Raw genomic sequence first — 21,404 nt, 5'->3', positions numbered from 1 at the left:
ATCTGAAATAGCAATGTTATAAGGTCGGCTATAACATAAGCCTAGCGCAATTCATCCTACACGATGTTCGTTATTTTTAGAGGAGGCTGAGCCTCCCTCGCTGTCTTAGAGCAATCGCCCGTGCTATGATCAGAGAATCCTACTGGGAGGATGAAACAACTTCTAAAACAATTGAGCTGATGTTTAAAAGTATAGAATCTATCCAATCTTGCCAGAGATAGCATATTATATGAATGAACCCATGTATACTATTTCTGTTTCATATGAAAGTTTCTCCATAAATCAGAGAGATCATTGGACTTCATTATCTCAATGAGCCTTCTACGTGATGGCATATGAGGCTCTACATGATTCCTATCTATATCCAGCTCAGTACAGTTGAAGTCCCCACCAAGAAATAAAAACTCCCCAGAATCACAGTTATGTAACATGTCATCCACGATATTTAAGAAAATCATTCTCTCCCTTCCAACAGTTGGCACATAAAGACAAACAAAAACAAAGAAATTATTCTCAAATTGAGCTGTGACTCTCAATAGTCCACCTTTAATAACTTCATCAACCTCATAAAAACAAGGGATACAATTATTTGAAAAAAGAATAGCAACACCACCACTAGTGGAAGTATTATGGCTTAAGATACACTACCGCTCAAAAGTTTGGGGTCACTTTGAAATGTCCTTATTTTTGAAAGAAAAGCACTGTTCTTTTCTATGAAGATCACTTTAAACTAATCAGAAATCCACTCTATACATTGCTAATGTGGTAAATGACTATTCTAGCTGCAAATGTCTGGTTTTTGGTGCAATATCTCCATAGGTGTATAGAGGCCCATTTCCAGCAACTCTCACTCCAGTGTTCTAATGGTACAATGTGTTTGCTCATTGCCTCAGAAGGCTAATGGATGATTAGAAAACCCTTGTACAATCATGTTAGCACAGCTGAAAACAGTTTAGCTCTTTAGAGAAGCTATAAAACTGACCTTCCTTTGAGCAGATTGAGTTTCTGGAGCATCACATTTGTGGGGTCGATTACAGTAAGTGCTCAAAATGGCCAGAAAAATGTCTTGACTATATGTGGCAGATAACGGAATCCAGGGACACATGTCAGCCCGGGGGCATTTTGAGTTATTGACAGATTCAGAAAGTACAGTTTCTAAGCTTTCCAATGATGCCTTCCATGTGGAGATCTGACAATATTTGAAGAATGTGTGGCCTTTTGAAAGTGTATACCTCTTAAAACAGAAAAGGGAGAAAATCGCCCTCAAAGTTTTCCATCTCAGCTACTCTGGGTGCAGGGCGGGCACATAATGCTGCTCATTTGCATGACATTAAGGAAAGCCCTACCCCCTACGAGCTAGCACGATGCCACTTTCATGTAAACAAAGATCACCACGTCAATTTTCCTTCCATGCAAAGTATGCCCAATACAATTATGAAGTACAAAAATAAGTCCTAAAGTATACTTTAACGTTTTGTGGTTGAAAAATTACTCACACTGTAAGAAAGAAAGATAGCACAATGATGACACAACTAACACAACGCTAGTTTCCTGTAAAGCCTCGGTCACAACCGGCCGTACCGTGCTCCTACGGCCGGTCTACATGCAAAAAATGCACGAGAGCATGCGTGAAACGCACGAGAGCGCGCGTGTGATGCGCTGATTTTCGAGCCGCAGACCGGCCGCAGAGGTTCTTTGTCATGTCAAACAAACTCTATGGGCGCTTACGTTTTTTTCAGGTTGCAAGACAAACTTACGGCCAACGTGCGTCTTTCTCCGTGAACAACAAAAAAAACCGCAGCGATTTGGGAAACGGCAAAAATCACACGGCCAAAAAATCGTACGTCCGGTTGTGACCTAGGCTTAACCAAACCACAACACTCTCCGTTACATGCAAAAATAACCACACAGCCTTAGATTAATAAACTTACCCCATCAGAAAGAGAAACGGCGCCTTGCACACACCAATGTCTCCGATGGAATGTAATCCTAGAACGGTCCGTGTATCATCCAATCATTCAAGTATTCCATTCAATCTGGAAAATGAGGTTGCGGGGTTTTTTGCTAGAAATGGTTATCTCCGATGTAAATACCGTGTGTCTGTTTGCTTTGCGGTGTTTCAGCTCCTCTGCGCTCTGTTTAGTAACTCATTCCATAGTGAAATTACACGCCTGTATGCAGTTAAGTAGCCATGCGCTCAGCTCGTATCATACAGCTGATTCGCGAAAAAAACCAACAAAAGACTTAAATCATCATGTCAATGGCCCATATGGTAATTTACCCACACCCCCCAGCAGGCTACAGTCCTGACAAAAACGAGACAATTTGCAACAAAAAATGTATGCTTTTCCAACAAAACAATCTATTATCTGAAATACTGATTGTATTCTTCAAGATCTCAACTTGCACATGATGGAAAAAAACAAAAATCACAAATTTCGAAAAAAAAAATGCTTCTTTTGCGATTATCTCGGATTCGTTTCGGCCAACATGTGTCCCTGGATTCGATGAGGGGTCAGATATTTTTATTCATTTTACAACTTATGGTGGTAAATAAAAGTGTGACTTTTCATGGAAAACACAAAATTGTCTAGGTGACCCCAAACTTTTGAACGGTAGTGTAGATAACCCCCCAAATTCCATTGCCCAATCAGCACTATTACTCGCATCAGTATGGGTTTCCTGCGCAAAAACAACATCAATCGCTTTTTCTTTCATTGTTCCAAAGAGCATCGCCCTCTTTCCACATTCTCTTGCTCCATTTAAATTTAACGAAGCAATTTGAAACCCACTCATAAGTAAAAAGTAAAAAGTGCAAAAAAAGAACATATTTATTGTAAATTAAACAGGGTCTGGGGTAGACTGACTGTCAGTGTTTAACAGAGCTCTAAGTTTTGTAAGAAATTTATTCAAATGGTAGATCTCTTGCTTAGTAAAGCTCCCTTCAGCCATATATAATTTCGTTTTTTCCATAAATTGTTCAACATCGGGAAAATATTCATCAACTTGAACAAGTCTGACATTTTTAGTCTGCCTCAAAAAAGTTTTAATGTCCTCTACGCGGTACTCGCGACCTGTATAGCCGCTTTGACAAAGACTGCAGGTTAAGCTACAATCAGAGAATTCACCCTCACTCTCTGCATCAGTAGAATTAACATCAATCAATTCGTTCTTTTTAGTCTTTTTATCAGATCCAGATTTTCCCCTTCCCCTCTTCTGACCTTTCGGAATTTTAAACGGATTTTCCTCCATTTCCATGACCTGACTGTCATCCCCACAACCTTCATCCAAGTTATCCAATACATTTCTATTCTGCGAATTATCAGTAATATCTTCCAAAGCCCGGCCCCGTTCTTCCCACCCTCTACTGTCTCATCAGACACATTTTGATCAGATGGTCTAACTTCAGGTGCATCAACACTAAAGGAACTTTCCCTCGGTGGCTGATCGCTATCCCCCCCAGCCTCTTCACCATTTGTAGGTGCATTACCACTGGCGGCCTGTCCCTCTCTGGCACTTTCATTTCGCTCATTTAGGCCATTAACATTGGCAGAATCACTGCGTTTTTCGGGACAGGCTCGCACTAGGTGACCCGTCAATCCACACCCAAAGCATCTCATGAAGTTACTTGTAACATATATCGTATAATTAAAATCATCAACTTGTACATTCAAAATCAGATCCAGATCTTGTGCGTTATTATTCAAAACCATATTGCCTAAAGGACACCACATGCTTTAAAAGTGGGGACTTGGTAGAAATGGCAATCTTTTTGATTGAAGAAACTAGTTTACCATAACAAGATAAAGACTGGACAAGGATGTCATCATTAATAAAAGGTGGAACATTTGAAAGGATTATTTTCTTAGATGGGGCAGACAATGGGAGTACCGAAGTAAAGATTCCATCAATCACTACCCTGCGCTCAACCATTAAATTAGCCAACTCCACAGACTCAAGGAACAAAACAATTGCTTGAGTCATACGAGCCGCAGACAAAATTTTGTCATGCCCAACAATTTCCCCTAAGGCCAGGCTGCACACTTCAATGCTGGCAGTAGAAGAGATCTTAATGACAGGCCGCCGCGTGAGACAATCAAACTTCTTCATAGTGTTACCTGAGGCAGCCATACTCCCAACCCGGGAGCTGACGCTCAGGTAAGAGCACAAAAAACACCCACCCAAAAAAAACTAGAACCCCTTTAAACCCAAAACACACAAACAAAAATGTTAGATTAGAAAGAAAGAAAGAAAGAAAGAAAGAAAGAAAGAAAGACAAATAGAGGAAAAGACAAGCAGGAAAGGTATAGCCATAGACATATAAACATAGACGCCGCCTTCTGCGTAGAATCATACGTCATCCTCGCCGCCATATTGGATGTGGCAAAGTGGAGATTCTTCAACCGTCTCTGGTATAGCGTCTAGACAGTAGCCGAGAATAAAGATGCCTCATTTGTGTGCTGCGTTTAACTGTACCAACAGGTTTACCGTCCAAACGAGATCACATGGGATTACCTTTCACAGGTGAGACTGGAAAAATACTTTTCATTGTATTTGGTCATTATAACGTAACTTTCCGAACAGATTTTTCTGACTTTGTGGCTAATATGAAGTCTCGCGCATAATAGCCGCTCGGTGAAACCTGTCTCCAAACAACGAAGTATTTCCTTCGTAACTACGCTGATTGTTGTTAGTTGCTTAGCTAACTTTTCACATACCGGTACTATGTAGGTTTCCCAAAAATAAAGACATGAAAAAGCAGTGGGAGACAGCTGTGCGACGGGAAGGGTTTTCTGCTACTCCGTCATCCATGCTCTGCAGTGAACACTTCAGAATGGTGGATTTTGACAGAACAGGTCAGACAGTCAGGATCAGAGAGGGAGCTGTTCCTTCAGTCTTCAGTTTCCCAGCTCATCTCCACCGGGTAGGTGTAGAGTTATAAGCAGTGAGAATTAGATAATACAGTGCCACACTATGATGAACGTTTTTGAACGTATGATGAATGTTTTTAACCTTTCTGAATGTGAAGGAATCAGTGATGTATTTTGTTTTGGTATGACGTTAGAACCTGGCCGAACTCAGCTTGACGGTCATTCAGCTCACTTTATTCAACGAGAGTAGGTCTGTGTGGTGACTCAATAAATAAAACAGTACATTTTTATTTTCATTCACTATTTCCAGTTTTTCCACTATTTCCATCATTTATCATATTCAGTCTTGTAGGTTGGTTATTGTGGCCTCAGGTTTTGGTAGCTTGCTACGGTATGCTGACTGATTAGCTTACCTGAGCTATGTATCGCGTATCTGTCGCTAGTTTGCAGTGTACAGGGTATTTCGCACACTATTTATAACCATCACATTAAAAGTTATATATGTTGTTTTGATGCCTGTTTGTTTCCCAAATATATACGTGTGTGTCTTAATGGGTGAATAAAAGGCATCGAGTTAAATATTATTGTAGAAAGGGGCTTTATGAAGTTCAGTCCATTTACTTGCATTGGTTTATGGGGAAGATTTGCCACATCCAATATGGCGGACACTCTGACGTATCCCAGCAACGGGGCCACCAGCTCAATGCGGCATCTATGTTTATACACGGAGTGCAGAATTATTAGGCAAGTTGTATTTTTGAGGATTAGTTTTATTATTGAACAACAACTATGTTCTCAATCAAACAAAAAGACTCATAAATATCAAAGCTGAATATGTATGGAAGTTAGAGTGGGGTGTTTTTAGTTTTGGCCATTTTAGGAGAATATGTATGTGTTCAGGTAACTTTCACTGTGCAGAATTATTAGGCAACTTAATAAAAACCAAATGTGTAGCCATTTCACTTATTTATTTTCACCAGGTACACTGATATGACAACTCCAGATTTGCAAATAAACATATCTGACATTCAAACACAAAACAAAAACAAATCAGTGACCAATATAGCCACCCTTCTTCATGAGGACACTCAAAAGCCTTCCATCCATAGATTCTGTCAATTTATTTTTCTGTTCACGACCAACATTGTGTGCAGCAGCAACCACGGCCTCCCAGACGCTGTTCAGAGAGGTGTACTGTTTTCCCTCTTTGTAGACCTCACGTTTTATAATGGACCACAGGTTCTCTATGGGGTTTAGGTCAGGTGAACAAGGGGGCCATGTCATTATTTTTTTCACCTTTCAGACCTTTACTGGCTAGCCACGCAGTGGAGTATTTGGACGCATGAGATGGAGCGTTATCCTGCATGAAAATCATGTTCTTCTTGAAAGATGCTGACTTTTTCCTATACCACTGCTTGAAGAAGGTTTCTTCCAGGAACTGGCAGTAGGTCTGGGAGTTGAGTTTGAGTCCATCCTCAACTCGAAAAGGTCCAACAAGCTCGTCTTTGATGATACCAGCCCATAGCAGTACTCCACCTCCACCTTGCTGGCGTCCGAGTCGGAGTGGAGCTCTGTGCCCATTACTGATCCAGCCACAGGCCCATCCATCTGGCCCATCAAGAGTCATTCTCATCTCATCAGACCACAGCACCTTAGAAAAATCAGTCTTAAGATATTTCTTGGCCCAGTCTTGACGTTTTATCTTGTGTGCCTTACTCAGTGGTGGTCGTTTTTCAGCCTTCCTTACCTTGGCCATGTCCCTCAGTATTGCACACCTTGTACTCTTTGACACTCCAGGAATGTTGCAACTCTGGAATATGGCAGAACTGGATGCTAATGGCTGCTTGTTAGCTTCACGCTTGATTTTCCGCAGATCATGTGCAGTTATTTTGCGCCTTTTTTTTCCCCACACGCTTCTTTCGATCCTGTTGACTATTTGCAATGAAACGCTTGATTGTTCGGTGATCACGTTTCAACATCTTCGCAATTTCAAGAGTGCTGCATCCGTCTGCAAGACATCTCACAATTTTATACTTTTCAAAGTCTGTCAGATCTCTCTTCTGACCCATTTTGCCAGAGGAAAAGAGGTTGCCTAATAATTATGCACACCTGATATAGGGTGTTGATGTCATTAGACCACACCCCCTCTCATTACACAGATGCACAGCACCTGATATACTTAATTGGTAGTAGGCTTTCAAGCCTAAACAGCTTGGAGTGGGACAACATGCATTAAAAGGATGTTGTGGTCAAAATACTCACTTGCCTAATAATTCTGCACTCAGTGTATGTCTATGGGTACAGCGACCTCACTCAAACAGCACTCACTCACAAACGCTCCGGCTCCGCCCACTCACTCAGTCCATGCACACACAGCGAGAGAGAGAGAGAGAGAGAGAGAGAGAGAGAACACAGGTTTTTAGGTAAACACAGGATGTTGGGTACAACCTGTTGCATGGGTGCAACAGTCGAACGTCACATTTGGAAGACACTCTGGACACTTACAGTAATGCTTTTATTCCCGAGGACTACAGGTGACTTGCTAACTTTCGGACAGCGGTTGTCATGAACAGTTTTGCACTCAAGTTTCCATCAATGAACAGTTTATAACTTCAACAAAACAGAATTCATGTTAAAATTAGAATGAATTTTCTGGTTACACAGTTATAATTTGTGACTTTATAGGACACTGTTATAGAAGTGAGTTATTTATAACCGCGCTATCTGTTATCACTCAGATGAGGATGGGTTCCCTTTTGAGTCTGGTTCCTCCTGAGGTTTCTTCCTCATGTCGTCTGAGGGAGTTTTTCCTCTCCACCATCACCACAGGCTTGCTCAGTGGGGATAAATTAGGGATAAAATTAGCTCATATGTTTAAAGTCTTTAATTTTCTGTCAAGCTGCTTTGCAACAATGTCTGCTGTTAAAAGCGCCATGCAAATAAACTTGACTTGAGAAGAGAAATAACGAAACAGCAGTAGCATATGAATTAGGAACTGAGAGAGTAAGTTTTTGCCCTGAGTGCTAAACAGATGTTTGATTTATAATTATAATTAAGCCATGCGATGATTCCAGATCATGCTTCATGCTTGCTGTCTAGGGACCTCAACCTACATAGCAACCAGAGAACATGTTGTCTTGCTAACTTTCGGACTGCAGTTGTCATGAACAGTTTTGCACTCAAGTTTCCATCAATGAAGAGTTTATAACATCAACGAAACTGACTTCATGTTAAAACTGTTAATATTATAGTCAGGCTGTCTGTTGTTGCCCAAATGAGGATGGGTTCCCTTTTGAGTCTGGTTCCTCTCGAGGTTTCTTCCTCATGTCGTCTGAGGGAGTTTTTCCTTGCCACCGTCGCCGCAGGCTTGCTCATTGGGGATAGATCAGGGATAAAATTAGCTCATGTTTTAAGTCGTTCAAATTCTGTAAAGCTGCTTTGCGACAATGTTTATTGTTAAAAGCGCGATACAAATAAACTTGACTTGACTTGGCTTGACTTGACATGTAAAAAGGGTCAAATGAGACATAACAAGAAGAATGTCCTGAAGAAATGTGAGTTTTTTGTTATTGTTTTTTTCACAAAGAACATCACTCAGACAATGTTTCTACTCAGACAAAATTAAATAATAATAGGATGATGGAAATTCTGTGTTATTGTTGAAGAGAATATTTGCTAACCTGAAAGTTATAAGTTCAAACTAACTAAAATTATAACTTATAAATGACTGAAATGAAAAAAAAAGAGTATTAATGATGTGTCACTCAGAAATAAAATACTTTTTATGGGAAGATATTCAACAACGGGGGTGGTGTCACATGACCCTGTGAGAAGCCGAAGTACTATTAGAACACCAAAAGCTTATTATTTTCCTTTAACAACCCGTCCTGAAATGTTTTGTTACTCTTGTGAAAAAAAAGAAAAGATAAAGACATGCTTTTATATCTATTCATAGTTACATTTAATGTTCCGGGCGGCACGGTGGTGTAGTGGTTAGCGCTGTCGCCTCACAGCAAGAAGGTCCGGGTTCGAGCCCCGTGGCCGGCGAGGGCCTTTCTGTGCGGAGTTTGCATGTTCTCCCCGTGTCCGCATGGGTTTCCTCCGGGTGCTCCGGTTTCCCCCACAGTCCAAAGACATGCAGGTTAGGTTAACTGGTGACTCTAAATTGACCGTAGGTGTGAATGTGAGTGTGAATGGTTGTCTGTGTCTATGTGTCAGCCCTGTGATGACCTGGCGACTTGTCCAGGGTGTACCCCGCCTTTCGCCCGTAGTCAGCTGGGATAGGCTCCAGCTCGCCTGCGACCCTGTAGAGCAGGATAAAGCGGCTAGAGATAATGAGATGAGATGAGATTTAATGTTCCAGAGCATCTCTGAGACCAGTTAGCCAAGTCAAGTCACCTTTATTTATATCGCACATTAAAATGATAATGAGTGTTGGCCAATGTATAGAGTGCTGTACATCATCTCTAAGCAATGAAATAAGTAAATAAAACTAGATTAAAACATCAAATAAAAGAATAAAACGAATAAACTAAAGCAGTAAATCAAAGGAGAAATAAAAACATTAAAAGACAAAACCACAGTTAAAAGGAAGGACAAAAACAGAAAACCTGATACTATCGATCTTAAAGACTTAAAGAAGTTAGCGCTTGTTATCACTTAACTTATTAACGCTTTAAGCAGTTTTTCTGTCACTTTCTCTAGATCTTTTTCTTCAACAGAAAGCATAGCTCATTATGGAGAAAATGCAAAACTGCAACTTGAACCCTTGCAGGGTGGAAAACTTAATTATCAGAAACTGCTGACAGACACTGGAGAGTCCTTCCTTTCTTTGGCAAATAACAACACGCTTATAATCGAGAAACGATAATGTATTAGAAAGAGTGCTTTAATTGCTGGGTTTCACATGATGTCACATCCGCCTCATTAGTTATTCAAAACTTTAGCTGGTGGTCTACCAAAGCTCAGTTGACAAAGCGTTTGTACGGAGAAGGTTCATTGCTCGCATGAAAAATGCCTTATGCTTGCGTTGTTTTAGGTTGTTTGAATCAATCAAACTGTGAAACTGATAAAAGTTTCTTCAGGGTTCCCCGTGAACTAATAAAAAAGGGTGAACAAACACAGGATTTTACAAAAAGACGTGGAGAAAGGTGGCTTTTGAACCTCTCACTGAAATCGAAGGGAGCCGAGTCGAGGCATGCTCGAGTTTGCAGTGATCACTTGGTGAAAGGTTTGTATTTCCATCTCAGTTATGTCCTTAGTGTTTTCCAAGTACTTTTCTTGCTATGTGTCGTTATTTTACGGTACTTTTTTTTAGTCACGAAGCGCTAAAGTCCCCAGCTGTTTCTTTGTTTACGCCTCACAAAGTCCATATGCATGAAGGTTGTGACAAAATTCTTCCCCAGCCATGCAGTTACAATGCGCCGTGATCACTTCTCCATCTTGTTGAACTAAGATCCAGGTCTTTAAAGGGGTTTCTGATGATCTTTGTGAATGATTTAGCTGAGCAATAAGAGCCATCAAGCCAACTGTTGTTTGTTTACACTTCAACTTGCAGCGCTTCGTTGTAAAGACGTGAACGAAAAGCTTAAAAAAAACATAATTACACGGGCAAAAACAATCCAGGATTCATTCGGCAGTGACTTGATACCGAGGTCCTTTACCCAGCCACATACAAAAAAGTTGTAAGCCTCCATACTCTTCCACGCTTTCATCTGTTTTGCGGTGTAGAAAGACGTCTGCAACACCAGATACAGTAGTTCGAGATGTCGGGGAACTCGACTGAAGGGTAGTTTTCGAGATTGTATGACAAATCCTTCTTTCCCAGACTGTACGGGTCGATTCCATTGCACATAGCAATCTTCTGAATATATCTAAAGCAAGCAGTGGCTTCTAGATTACGAGCATACTCTCTGATAACTTATCGCTCATTGCTTGCACTACAGCAGCTGTTTAGACCACCAGCTATTTCACTTCTGGTAAAACTGCTAAGAAAAGGCACATGACTGAAACCCAGCAATAGTGAGGCTCCCTGTGAGTAAAGTGTGCAGAGTGATGCTCCATACTTAAGAGAATATGGTAATGCATCAACCTTTGTGACCATGGCATCCATGCATACAAATGACGTATGTGTACCACCACAATCAACCGGATCGTAAGTGCAAGGCAATGTATCGCAAACACTTGACCACCTGATAATGACATTTGTATCTTTATTTCCATAAGATAGATGGGTTTTTTTTATCCAACATGTCTTTTTAATTTGCTTTTTAAAAAATAATGTGGAGTTATTTATTAACACTGTAGCAGCCCTTGGCATTGAGGTTTTTCACCCACGTGACCAAGTCATGTGAGGCTGCCATTTTGGACGTCACGGCTCGAATCAGTTTGAATGCGAGGAAGGTGACAAACGAAAAACATAAAAGAAAAAGGAGCGAGATGCAGAAAACACCTTCACTATCCAGCGACGTAGGGCATTTACAGGGCGAGCAGAGGGAGAGGTATTTGCAAAAATTGAGGTTAGCAGGCTTAGAGAACGACGTTTACCTGCTTCCACCAGGATTGTTCACTGACGTACGGAAGTACACGAAGCCCTCGTTTTTAACTGACTTCGGCCCACATGATCTGTATACCTATGTCGTTAAAAACCCATCGCCATACACAGGAATTGATCTGAAAGCGTATAAGAGTTTGGATGCCTTCAAATATTTTGTCAGGCTGGGTAACATGCCTACATCAGCGGGTCGTCCCTGGAGCCGGTGGTCGCCATCTGATTACAGCTAAGGTTTGTTCACATTTTCATTTACTTTCGGTCCTCAGGATAAACAAAATGTTATTAAATGTCATTGAAATAACTTCTTAGTCTGTTGAGACATGGCCCGTTATAAATTTGCTGTTACCAGGCAATGACCAAGAACTGTATTATTAGGGTCGGTGTCTGTGTTGTAGCAGTGCACTAGCAGCTAGCTGTTAGCACTAGCTAATGTCAACAACATCATAGCTAGTATGTTACTGTAGCAATGTTTACGTTCAGTCATTTGGATGACTGTTAAAACCTTTCAGTCTCAAGTTTTTCCTTTACTGTATTTACTAGTTTACTGTAATTATGATCCGGCAGCTATTTACACCGGATCCAGTGTAGATAGCTGCCGGAGCGCGCTCCGGCTTGCTCCCCCTCAAATTAAGCAGCACGCTCTGGGAGCAAGCCGGAGCGCGCTGCTTAATTTGAGGGGGAGCAAGCCGGAGCGCGCTCCGGAACCTCGGCCGGAGCACTCCGGGAGCAAGCCGGAGCGCGCTGCTTAATTTGAGGGGGAGCAAGCCGGAGCATGCTCCGGCAGCTATCTACACTGGATCCGGTGTAAATAGCTGCCGGATCATAATTACAGTAAACTAGTAAATCCAGTAAAGGAAAAACTTGAGACTGAAAGGTTTTAACAGTCATCCAAATGACTGAACGTAAACATTGCTACAGTAACATACCAGCTATGATGTTGACATTAGCTAGCTTGACCTTCAAAATGGCGGACACCGGGGCGTCACGTGACCCTGTGACGTCAGGTGAAAAACCTCAATTAAGAACAACAGCAGAGTCTCTGACGGGTGCAGATGCGTTTTATTTCTCTTGAACCCGAGTATAGCGTCAAACAGCAAGCACCATGAAAACTAAAGAAAACAAAAACAGTTATAATTAACGAAACATGGTTGTAAACAAATACACAATTTTACAGAGTCATGTTTACAGACTCTGCTCTGAATGTTCCACAACGTGTTCTGCTCAACCAAGGGTGCAAACTTCTACAAGTTAGACAAACGTGCACCATTAGCCTCTGTGCTAAACCACAGTTCAACCAATGCACCCAACACAAACAAAACACACTCAATAAACAGCACACAAACTTTACTTTGTGCATGAATGGCACATCAGGATGACCGACAGCAAAGCTTTATAGCATACTGTGCTAAACCTTTGACAGAGGCACATGGTGAACATAAACACAGCAGCGAGAGTCTGTAACGTAACAAATACAGTTTTCTGGGTTGACGGCTCTGCCCAGAACATGAATAATGTGCGACGGTTCTAGCCACCATTTACACACATTTTACACTCATCAGGAGCTTTTGAGACAGTGCTGAAATTATATAATATTACATGATTGCGCGATGATATAAAGTTTATTTTCGAGTGGTGAACGTATTCACAAGTGAGTGAAGCGAACATGTGAAAATATTTTCAACATGAGAAGATAAACTTCATATCTTCATGCCACCATGTAATGTTCTTTATATTATATGGACACATCCAAAAAAAGGCAAGTTAATCATCCATCCATTATCTGTAGCCGCTTATCCTGTTCTACAGGGTCGCAGGCAGGCTGGAGCCTATCTCAGCTGACTATGGGCGAGAGACAGGGTACACCCTGGACAAGTCGCCAGGTCATCACAGGGCTGACACACAGAGACAAACAACTATTCACACCTACAGTCAATTTAGAGTCACCAGTTAACCTAACCTGCATGTCTTTGGACTGTGGGGGAAATCGGAGCACCCAGAGGAAACCCACGCGGACACGGGGAGAACATGCAAACTCCGCACAGAAAGGCCCTCGCCGGCCACGGGGCTCGAACCCAGGACCTTCTTGCTGTGAGGCGACAGCGCTAACCACTACACCACCGTGCCACCCTGCAAATTAATCAAAAGAATTTTAATTTTGAACCGGTTCACCATTTCGACAACGCGTGTCTAGTCAGCAGGAAAACACTGAGAGTGATGTCATTGGAGTGAAATATTGGGAAATATGTCACTCAGATCCGCGATGTATTTCGTATGAAAAATGTGTGTTTTTCAACACGAGAAGATAAACTTCATATCTTCAAGCCAACGTGTGATTTTCTTTTTATTTCGACACATTCACAAACAAAAAGTCCCCAAACTTATCAAAACAACTCATCAATTTCCTCATGAGTGACACATGTTATTTACCAGCTGGGAGGTCCGTATGGTGAAATACTGTGACCGAGGTTTTGAAAGTCCTGGCAAGGCCCTCTGGGTCGAGGTCAGTATTCAAGGCCGAGGTTACGGTATTTCACCATGCAGACCAACCTTAAACTGGTAAATAATATATTTATTTTTTTCTTTCCCAAATTCTAACAGAAAACGAGAGCGCCCGAAAGGGAAAACCGAGCCGAGCCGCCATTTTGAATCCTCATTCACGGCTGTCATGCAAATTGCTTCCTCTTCGGTATACAAGTGCACTTCCATGGCAGGAAAAAAAACTACATTTTACTGCCTATGTAGTCTCCTATTTATACAAAATTGAGTCATTCAGGATTCAGCCATGTTTTTGCTTGGTTTTAGCAAGTTACAGGTTTTTAGCTTTCTCCTGAAATGTTTTCTTTTATTTCTTCTTCCTCAGGGTAGTAAACTCGCTTTCACTGTGAACACTGTCATTATCGCTATCCATGCTGTAAAATTAATGCTATTCTCCTGAGAAATGCTGGCAAAAATGTACAAGATTTTTGATAATCTTATAAATAAATTTATTTAAAAAAAAAAGATAAATGCTGACAAAAAATGCTGCTATATTTGTTGTTATTGTGAACAAGCGAGTCGCCAGACGTCCGTAACCAGGGTCAGTAACTGGGGTCCGTACCGTAGGATACGGACCTGCTCATCAGCCAATCAGAGTGCAGGATTTGGACCGCGAAAAAAATAGAGATTTACAGTATGTCACAGTTTTGGTTCTCCATGTCCCGGATGTAGCTCGTATGAAAAATACGAGTGGTGTATTTCCCAGTAAAACACTCAGGCCCATATAATGTAACCTTTTATTACATGGTTTTGTTGAATACTTGATTCTGATTGGTCGATTGCAGCATTTAGCTTTCTCTGAGGGTTTATTTAAAGAATATTGTTTGGCTTTTTTTCGTGGTATATCAGATATATTCCATTTGGCTCACATGATATTAAACGAGGCAAAGACAAATAGCTGAATGGAATATATTTGATATACCATGAAAAAAAAGCCAGACATTATTATTATTATTATTATTATTATTATTATTATTATCATCCATACACATTCCTTTCAGGTGTTCAACATGTTTTTCTCTTTCAAAATTCTCTCAAAATCTTCCGCATTTAATGAAGCAAACCTGGCAGCCATGTTTGTTTACAAATTGTCGCAGTTGCTCGCTAGCAAAACATTTTTACGTCTCCGATGTGTGACGTCATGTTGTCTTGACAGCCATGCAATATCGTAAACTGTATTCAACGCTCATTCTCCATTGGGTAGAGTGACGTAATACACATAGGATAAGCGATATGCTAACAATATTGCATGCTATCAAACCAAATGAATGAAACCTGCTAGAAGGGAATAGAACACGTTTTTATTCCATCAAAAAAGTGTCCTGTATGTATAATAACTTGCGATAATGCCCGGCATATTCTACATTATCATTTTACATGACTCACATTCGGGAGAATTCTGAGTTTCTTTCGAATTTATGCAGCATGGTACCATGTGGTTTTCAGGTCGATGTTACTTAATCTTTGTGCTAATTATAGTACCGTAGTTGACAACAGCTATGCACAAAAATCTTATAGGTTATAGAGTATTAGACTCATTTACTCAGTTGATATAAATGTAGGGTGACCAGATTTCCCTAGTCTAAAACCGGGACACTTTTGCGCGCGACCATGCTCCATACATGTCAACCTATACGGAATGTCCGTATTTTATACGGATTTGATTCAATAAACGTAGTATATGGGCGTATAAATAAAGTTATACGGATTCTTTAAAAAAACTTCAATATTTATTTAGAGCTATAATCAATTCCCACAATGATAAAAGCGCGCATAACATTTACAAACGTACTGTACACCACAGGCAGCCAGTAAAGAGTCTTATGAAATCGCGCGTTATCTTGTGGTAGCGAGATTTCGTTCCACTTTTTATCATGCGCACACCGCATTGCGAGAATCCCGCCAACCGGGAAGTCATAGACATATAAACACAGACGCCGCCTTCTGCGTAGAATCATACGTCATCCTCGCCGCCATATTGGATGTGGCAAAGTGGAGATTCTTCACCCGTCTCTGGTATAGCGTCTAGACAGTAGCCGAGAATAAAGATGCCTCATTCATGTGCTGCGTTTAACTGTACCAACAGGTTTACCGTCCAAGCGAGATCACATGGGATTACCTTTCACAGGTGAGACTGGAAAAATACTTTTCATTGTATTTGGTCATTATAACGTAATTTTACAAACAGATTTTCCTGACTTTGTGGCTAATATGAAGTCTCGCGCATAATAGCCGCTCGGTGAAACCTGTCTCCAAACAACGAAGTATTTCCTTCGTAACTACGCTGATAACACTTTGTGTTTTTGTCAAACATTGGAGCTTTGTATTCATTCTGAAGGTTTATTGTTATTAATATTGAATAAAAAGTAACAGGGATATCTCATTTCATCTTATTATCTCTAGCCGCTTTATCCTTCTACAGGGTCGCAGGCAAGCTGGAGCCTATCCCAGCTGACTACGGGTGAAAGGCAGGGTACACCCTGGACAAGTCGCCAGGTCATCACAGGGCTGACACATAGACACAGACAACCATTCACACTCACATTCACACCTACGGTCAATTTAGAGTCACCAGTTAACCTAACCTGCATGTCTTTGGACTGTGGGGGAAACCAGAGCACCCGGAGGAAACCCACGCAGACACGGGGAGAACATGCAAACTCCGCACAGAAAGGCCCTCACCGGCCACGGGGCTTGAACCCGGACCTTCTTGCTGTGAGGCGACAGCGCTAACCACTACACCACCGTGCCGCCCTAACTGGGATATATGATTGTTAATTATCATTCAAATGTTAGGCAAATTATTTTAATTTGCATCTTATATGGATTTTATAAGGGAAATACGGATTTTGGAGGTTGGTTATACAGGTTTGATTGACCAAAGGTTGACATGTATGATGCTCGTGCACGCACACCTTTTTTTTTTTTTTTTGCGTAAATGTGACACTCAGAGAGGTGCTCTTATCATTTTGTTGAAGCTCACATTTATCAACATCTCACATGAAATAAAACAAACAGGCATTTTGTTATCTAGTAGCATAGTGGTATACAGATCAGTTAAATTATGGTCAGACAACAGATTTTGTAATGGCTGAGAATAGGCCAGGCTATGTCCATAGGCCAAATTTAAACTGATTTATTTCACCTGTTTGTGAGAACACCAAGAAGAATGCATATGCACATGTAGGCTATATCTCTAAAATTGTATGCACTATAGCATGAACTTAAAAAGTAGATATGTGACCTCAACATAGCCTAGGTCAGAATCAATCTTACTAACCATTCCCCACAACTGAATGAATAAAGCAAGAAGATGTGGACAAAAGTGAACACTTTAATGGAAGGTGCAACAAGCTGTTCAACACAGCAATATGGCCAAACTGTCAGAATGGTATGTTAAACAGAAACAAAAAAGAGACAAGTGATTTGAGAATATACACTCAAACAAAACAGCAATAAAGGAGGAGAAGGGCGACAGCCCGAGGAAAGCCCCCACAGGAGCGCACAGCATTTGCAACATAGGCTACCCAACTCAGTACAAGAACAAAACACAGGAACAAAGCTAAGGCGACTGTCAATCCACCCGCCCTAAACAAAATGCATTAGCCTACGTATATTTACAAGAAGAGTTTTAATGTGATCCTGTATATCGGCGTTACCACCGTGGGCTACGGAGAAGGAACACTTACAGTGTGTGCAGTCGGCTTTGTGCGCATTGTTCTGCGCCTCTCGGAGGAAGGGGTAGGTGCCCTGTAAATCTTTGGAAAAGGCACATTTTCTTTTCGGCATAATTGCTGCAGCATTACTGCTGCTGGCTGCTAGACAAAGAACATTCGCGCCAGTTAATGTTTATTTTATTGTTGCATGGCAACACGTTCTGTTGTCTGGAATAATGCGGCTAAATAAACACCCATGCCACAGGGCCAGGGGGCAGTAACCAGGAAAGTTTGCGATTCCTGTCAATTCATCAAAATAGTAAATGCAGACATTTCTCCGCTAATGATTCCCACGCTGCTCAGTCGCAAACGTCACGAGTGGCGAAAACCGGGACATATCTGTGTCCCGACAGACTTTTGTCAGGACTCGGGACACACAACCCCAAATCGGGACTGTCCCGGTAAAACCGGGACATCTGGTCACCCTAAAATGAAAACTCACTTTTTTTCTTCTTAGACATAGTAAGAGAAAGGTAAAGTTTTCCCTTTATTAGTTTCAACATGAAATACATAGACAAAGGTTGCAGAAATTAACTGATGTGAACCCACACCCATAAGTGTTCTGATATCACACCCACACCTGTCCACATGTAGATGGATGGCGAGCACTGGATTCTTATCTCTGTCCTCTGCGGCTCTCATTAATTTTTGCAGATGTTAATAAATATCATTATTCATAAGATTCCTCCCTCATATCCAGGGCTCATTCTCTGCCTCTCGCTTCCATTGTTCTCCCTTTGTTTACCCTGGAATAATGGCTAATAATGAATGTGGCCACTTGCAGTCCCAGCATGCTCCCTGTGATGATGATAAAGCCTCGCTGTCATGGTTGATGGGTCACTGTCCTGTCGAGAGCAGGACGGATGTGTCGCAGACAGACATGCTGATATGCTCCAGGCTTACAGGGGGAACATTTCAACATAATGGGGTCAAATAACTCATTTTATCATACACGTATAAATATTTATCTCATCTCATCTCATTATCTCTATATTTATTTCAAAATCTATTGTTTCGGAGCAATCAGTATGTTCCTGTAGCTGTAACCGGCGCTCCATACCAGCTTGTATACACTATTTGCATCCTCAGCATCATCCACTACCTACGTTTCTTGCCACCTGTGTGATTAAAATGATGCAAAATCCTTTTTTTTTTCTTTTTCTGAGCCTGTGTAATCAAGGCAGCGCATGCATTCTTGTCCGAGTACACAAATCTCAAGCGCCACTGGCACCTAATTGCATTTTAATGAGATGTTTCCAGCAAGTCGCAAACACCTGTCCCAGATGTAGTTTAACTCAGTACACATACAGGTCTAGAAGCAATGTATTTATAAAATAGTGTTTTCATTTTCACGGTTTTGAGACATGAAAGGATTGTTTTTCAGTGAAAATATCTTTCCAGTGTAATCTCCACCAACCCGGGAGACAACGGGACAGTCCATTATGTCCAGGTCACGTGAGACTACGTATGCTGCTGAGAAATCACTGATCTTGATTTTATAGTCTATGGATGTGACATGACCCTAGTGATTACTGATTTTTTTTTTCACAGGTGACACTGAGAAAGCCTATCACGTTTTAGAAACGAAAAGAAAAAACATCCACTTTCAAAGCTGCTTCATAGTAACGAGGACCTTGATAGAAATGTCGTGGAGTGAAAAGTACGATATTTGTCTTTCAAATGTAGTGAAGTTAAAGTCATAAGTTTCCAAAAAATACCTACTCAAGTCAAGTACAGATACTCAAAAAGTGTACTTAAGTACAGTACTCAAGTAAATGTACTTCGTTACTGTCCACGTCTGGTATTGTTCCACTCCTTAAAAGATTCTCTTTGTATGAGGAAAGGCAGGGTGATGCAGTTAGCTAGCTACAATCAGTTAGCTGGATATCACAGCTTTGCATTGGTGTTGGTGGATTGGCGTTCACATTTTCCTCATTCTGCCAGAGACTGTCTCATGTGTGTTCCATCATGTGCCAAGAACAGCTCAACACTTTGGTGATTATCTCCATTGAGAGCCAACTGGCCGAGAAAGTCAACTACAGAAAAGCTTATACTGTAGACTTTGGTAGAAAGATGGTAGATGACAGATGGCGCTGGATAAAGTAAATAAGACAGCTTAGAAGGAACACGTTTAATAGTGGAGCTCCTGCGTGAGCCGAAGGCCCGTTCGAGCGGAGCCCCATAGGCATAGAGTGTGGATATATAAAGAAACCCATCGAGTTGTGTTCCGATGGTTTCGGGCCTGTGCATGCCTGCCACCATACCAGTGTTTGTAATTACCAGTCATACACACCGCCTAGGGCGGCACGGTGGTGTAGTGGTTAGCACTGTCGCCTCACAGTAAGAAGGTCCTGGGTTCGAGCCCCGGGGCCGGCGAGGGCCTTTCTGTGTGGAGTTTGCATGTTCTCCCCGTGTCCGCGTGGGTTTCCTCCGGGTGCTCCGGTTTCCCCCACAGTCCAAAGACATGCAGGTTAGGTTAACTGGTGACTCTAAATTGAGCGTAGGTGTGAATGTGAGTGTGAATGGTTGTCTGTGTCTATGTGTCAGCCCTGTGATGACTTGGCGACTTGTCCACGGCGTACCCTGCCTTTCGCCCGTAGTCAGCTGGGATAGGCTCCAGCTTGCCTGCGACCCTGTAGAAGGATAAAGCGGCTAGAGATAATGAGAATGAGACACACCGCCTAGTGGCCAGTGTTAGTAATTACCAGTTGCACACACCTCCTAGTGGCCAATGTTAGCCGGTAAAGAAATAAAACAAAAGAGGCTGGCTGTGAGATAAGAAAATTCTACAACCCAGAAACAGATGGGAGCTCCGCTTTTAGGCAGTGCCTAAATCTATATATTATTTTTATCCTTGGTTTCTAGGTTGATGACTGACTGTTGAATATGGTATTAAAATACGTTTTGAAGATGTGTTCCAGTGGGCTGCACAGTGGTGTAGTGGTTAGCACTATTGCCTCACAGCAAGAAGGTCCGGGTTCGAGCCCCGTGGCCGGCGAGGGCCTTTCTGTGCGGAGTTTGCATGTTCTGTCCGTGTGGGTTTCCTCTGGGTGCTCCAGTTTCCCCCACAGTCCAAAGACATGCAGGTTAGGTTAACTGGTGACTCTAAATTGACCGTAGGTGTGAATGTGAGTGTGAATGGTTGTCTGTGTCTATGTGTCAGCCCTGTGATGACCTGGCGACTTGTCCAGGGTGTACCCCGCCTTTCGCCCGTAGTCAGCTTGGATAGGCTCCAGCTTGCCTGCGACCCTGTAGAACAGGATAAAGCGGCTACAGATAATGAGATGAGATGCGTTCCAAACTTTTACATTTTGTGGATGTTTCCTTGATGGGCCAAAATTCAAAGCAACTGGCTTGTCCCAGGTCTGGGTCGCACGGTGGTGTAGTGGTTAGCACTGTCACCTCAGAGCAAGAAGGTTCTGGGTTTGGGCCCAGTGGCTGACAGGAGCCTTTCTGTGTGGAGTTTGCATGTTCTCCCCATGTCTGCATGGGTTTCTTCTGGGTACTCCGATTTCCCCCACAGTCCAAAGACACGCAGTTGGGTTAACTGGCTACTCTAAATTATCCTCAGGTGTGAATGTGTGTGAGAGTGCACAGGAAGGAACTGGCCATCCTCCTGCTGCAATTCAGGCCAAGCCAACTAAACATGGTTCACCCCGAACCTTGCTCGCGTCCGGCAGTGATGATGATGACGATGTCATAAATCAAGTATTCATGATTACCACTGCC

At 41.9% G+C, this 21,404-nt stretch overlaps 1 protein-coding gene across 1 annotated transcript in view; it reads left to right on the top strand.

Annotated features, from left to right (window-relative positions):
• asic2 (acid-sensing (proton-gated) ion channel 2) overlaps window positions 1-21,404 on the top strand; it is a 435,019-nt gene that overhangs the window by 198,457 nt on the left and 215,158 nt on the right. The window lies entirely within an intron of this gene.

The sequence above is a fragment of the Neoarius graeffei genome, chromosome 20 (assembly GCF_027579695.1).
Source record: "Neoarius graeffei isolate fNeoGra1 chromosome 20, fNeoGra1.pri, whole genome shotgun sequence".
Classification (NCBI taxonomy): domain Eukaryota; kingdom Metazoa; phylum Chordata; class Actinopteri; order Siluriformes; family Ariidae; genus Neoarius; species Neoarius graeffei.
This window is presented reverse-complemented; position numbering and strand designations above follow the sequence as displayed.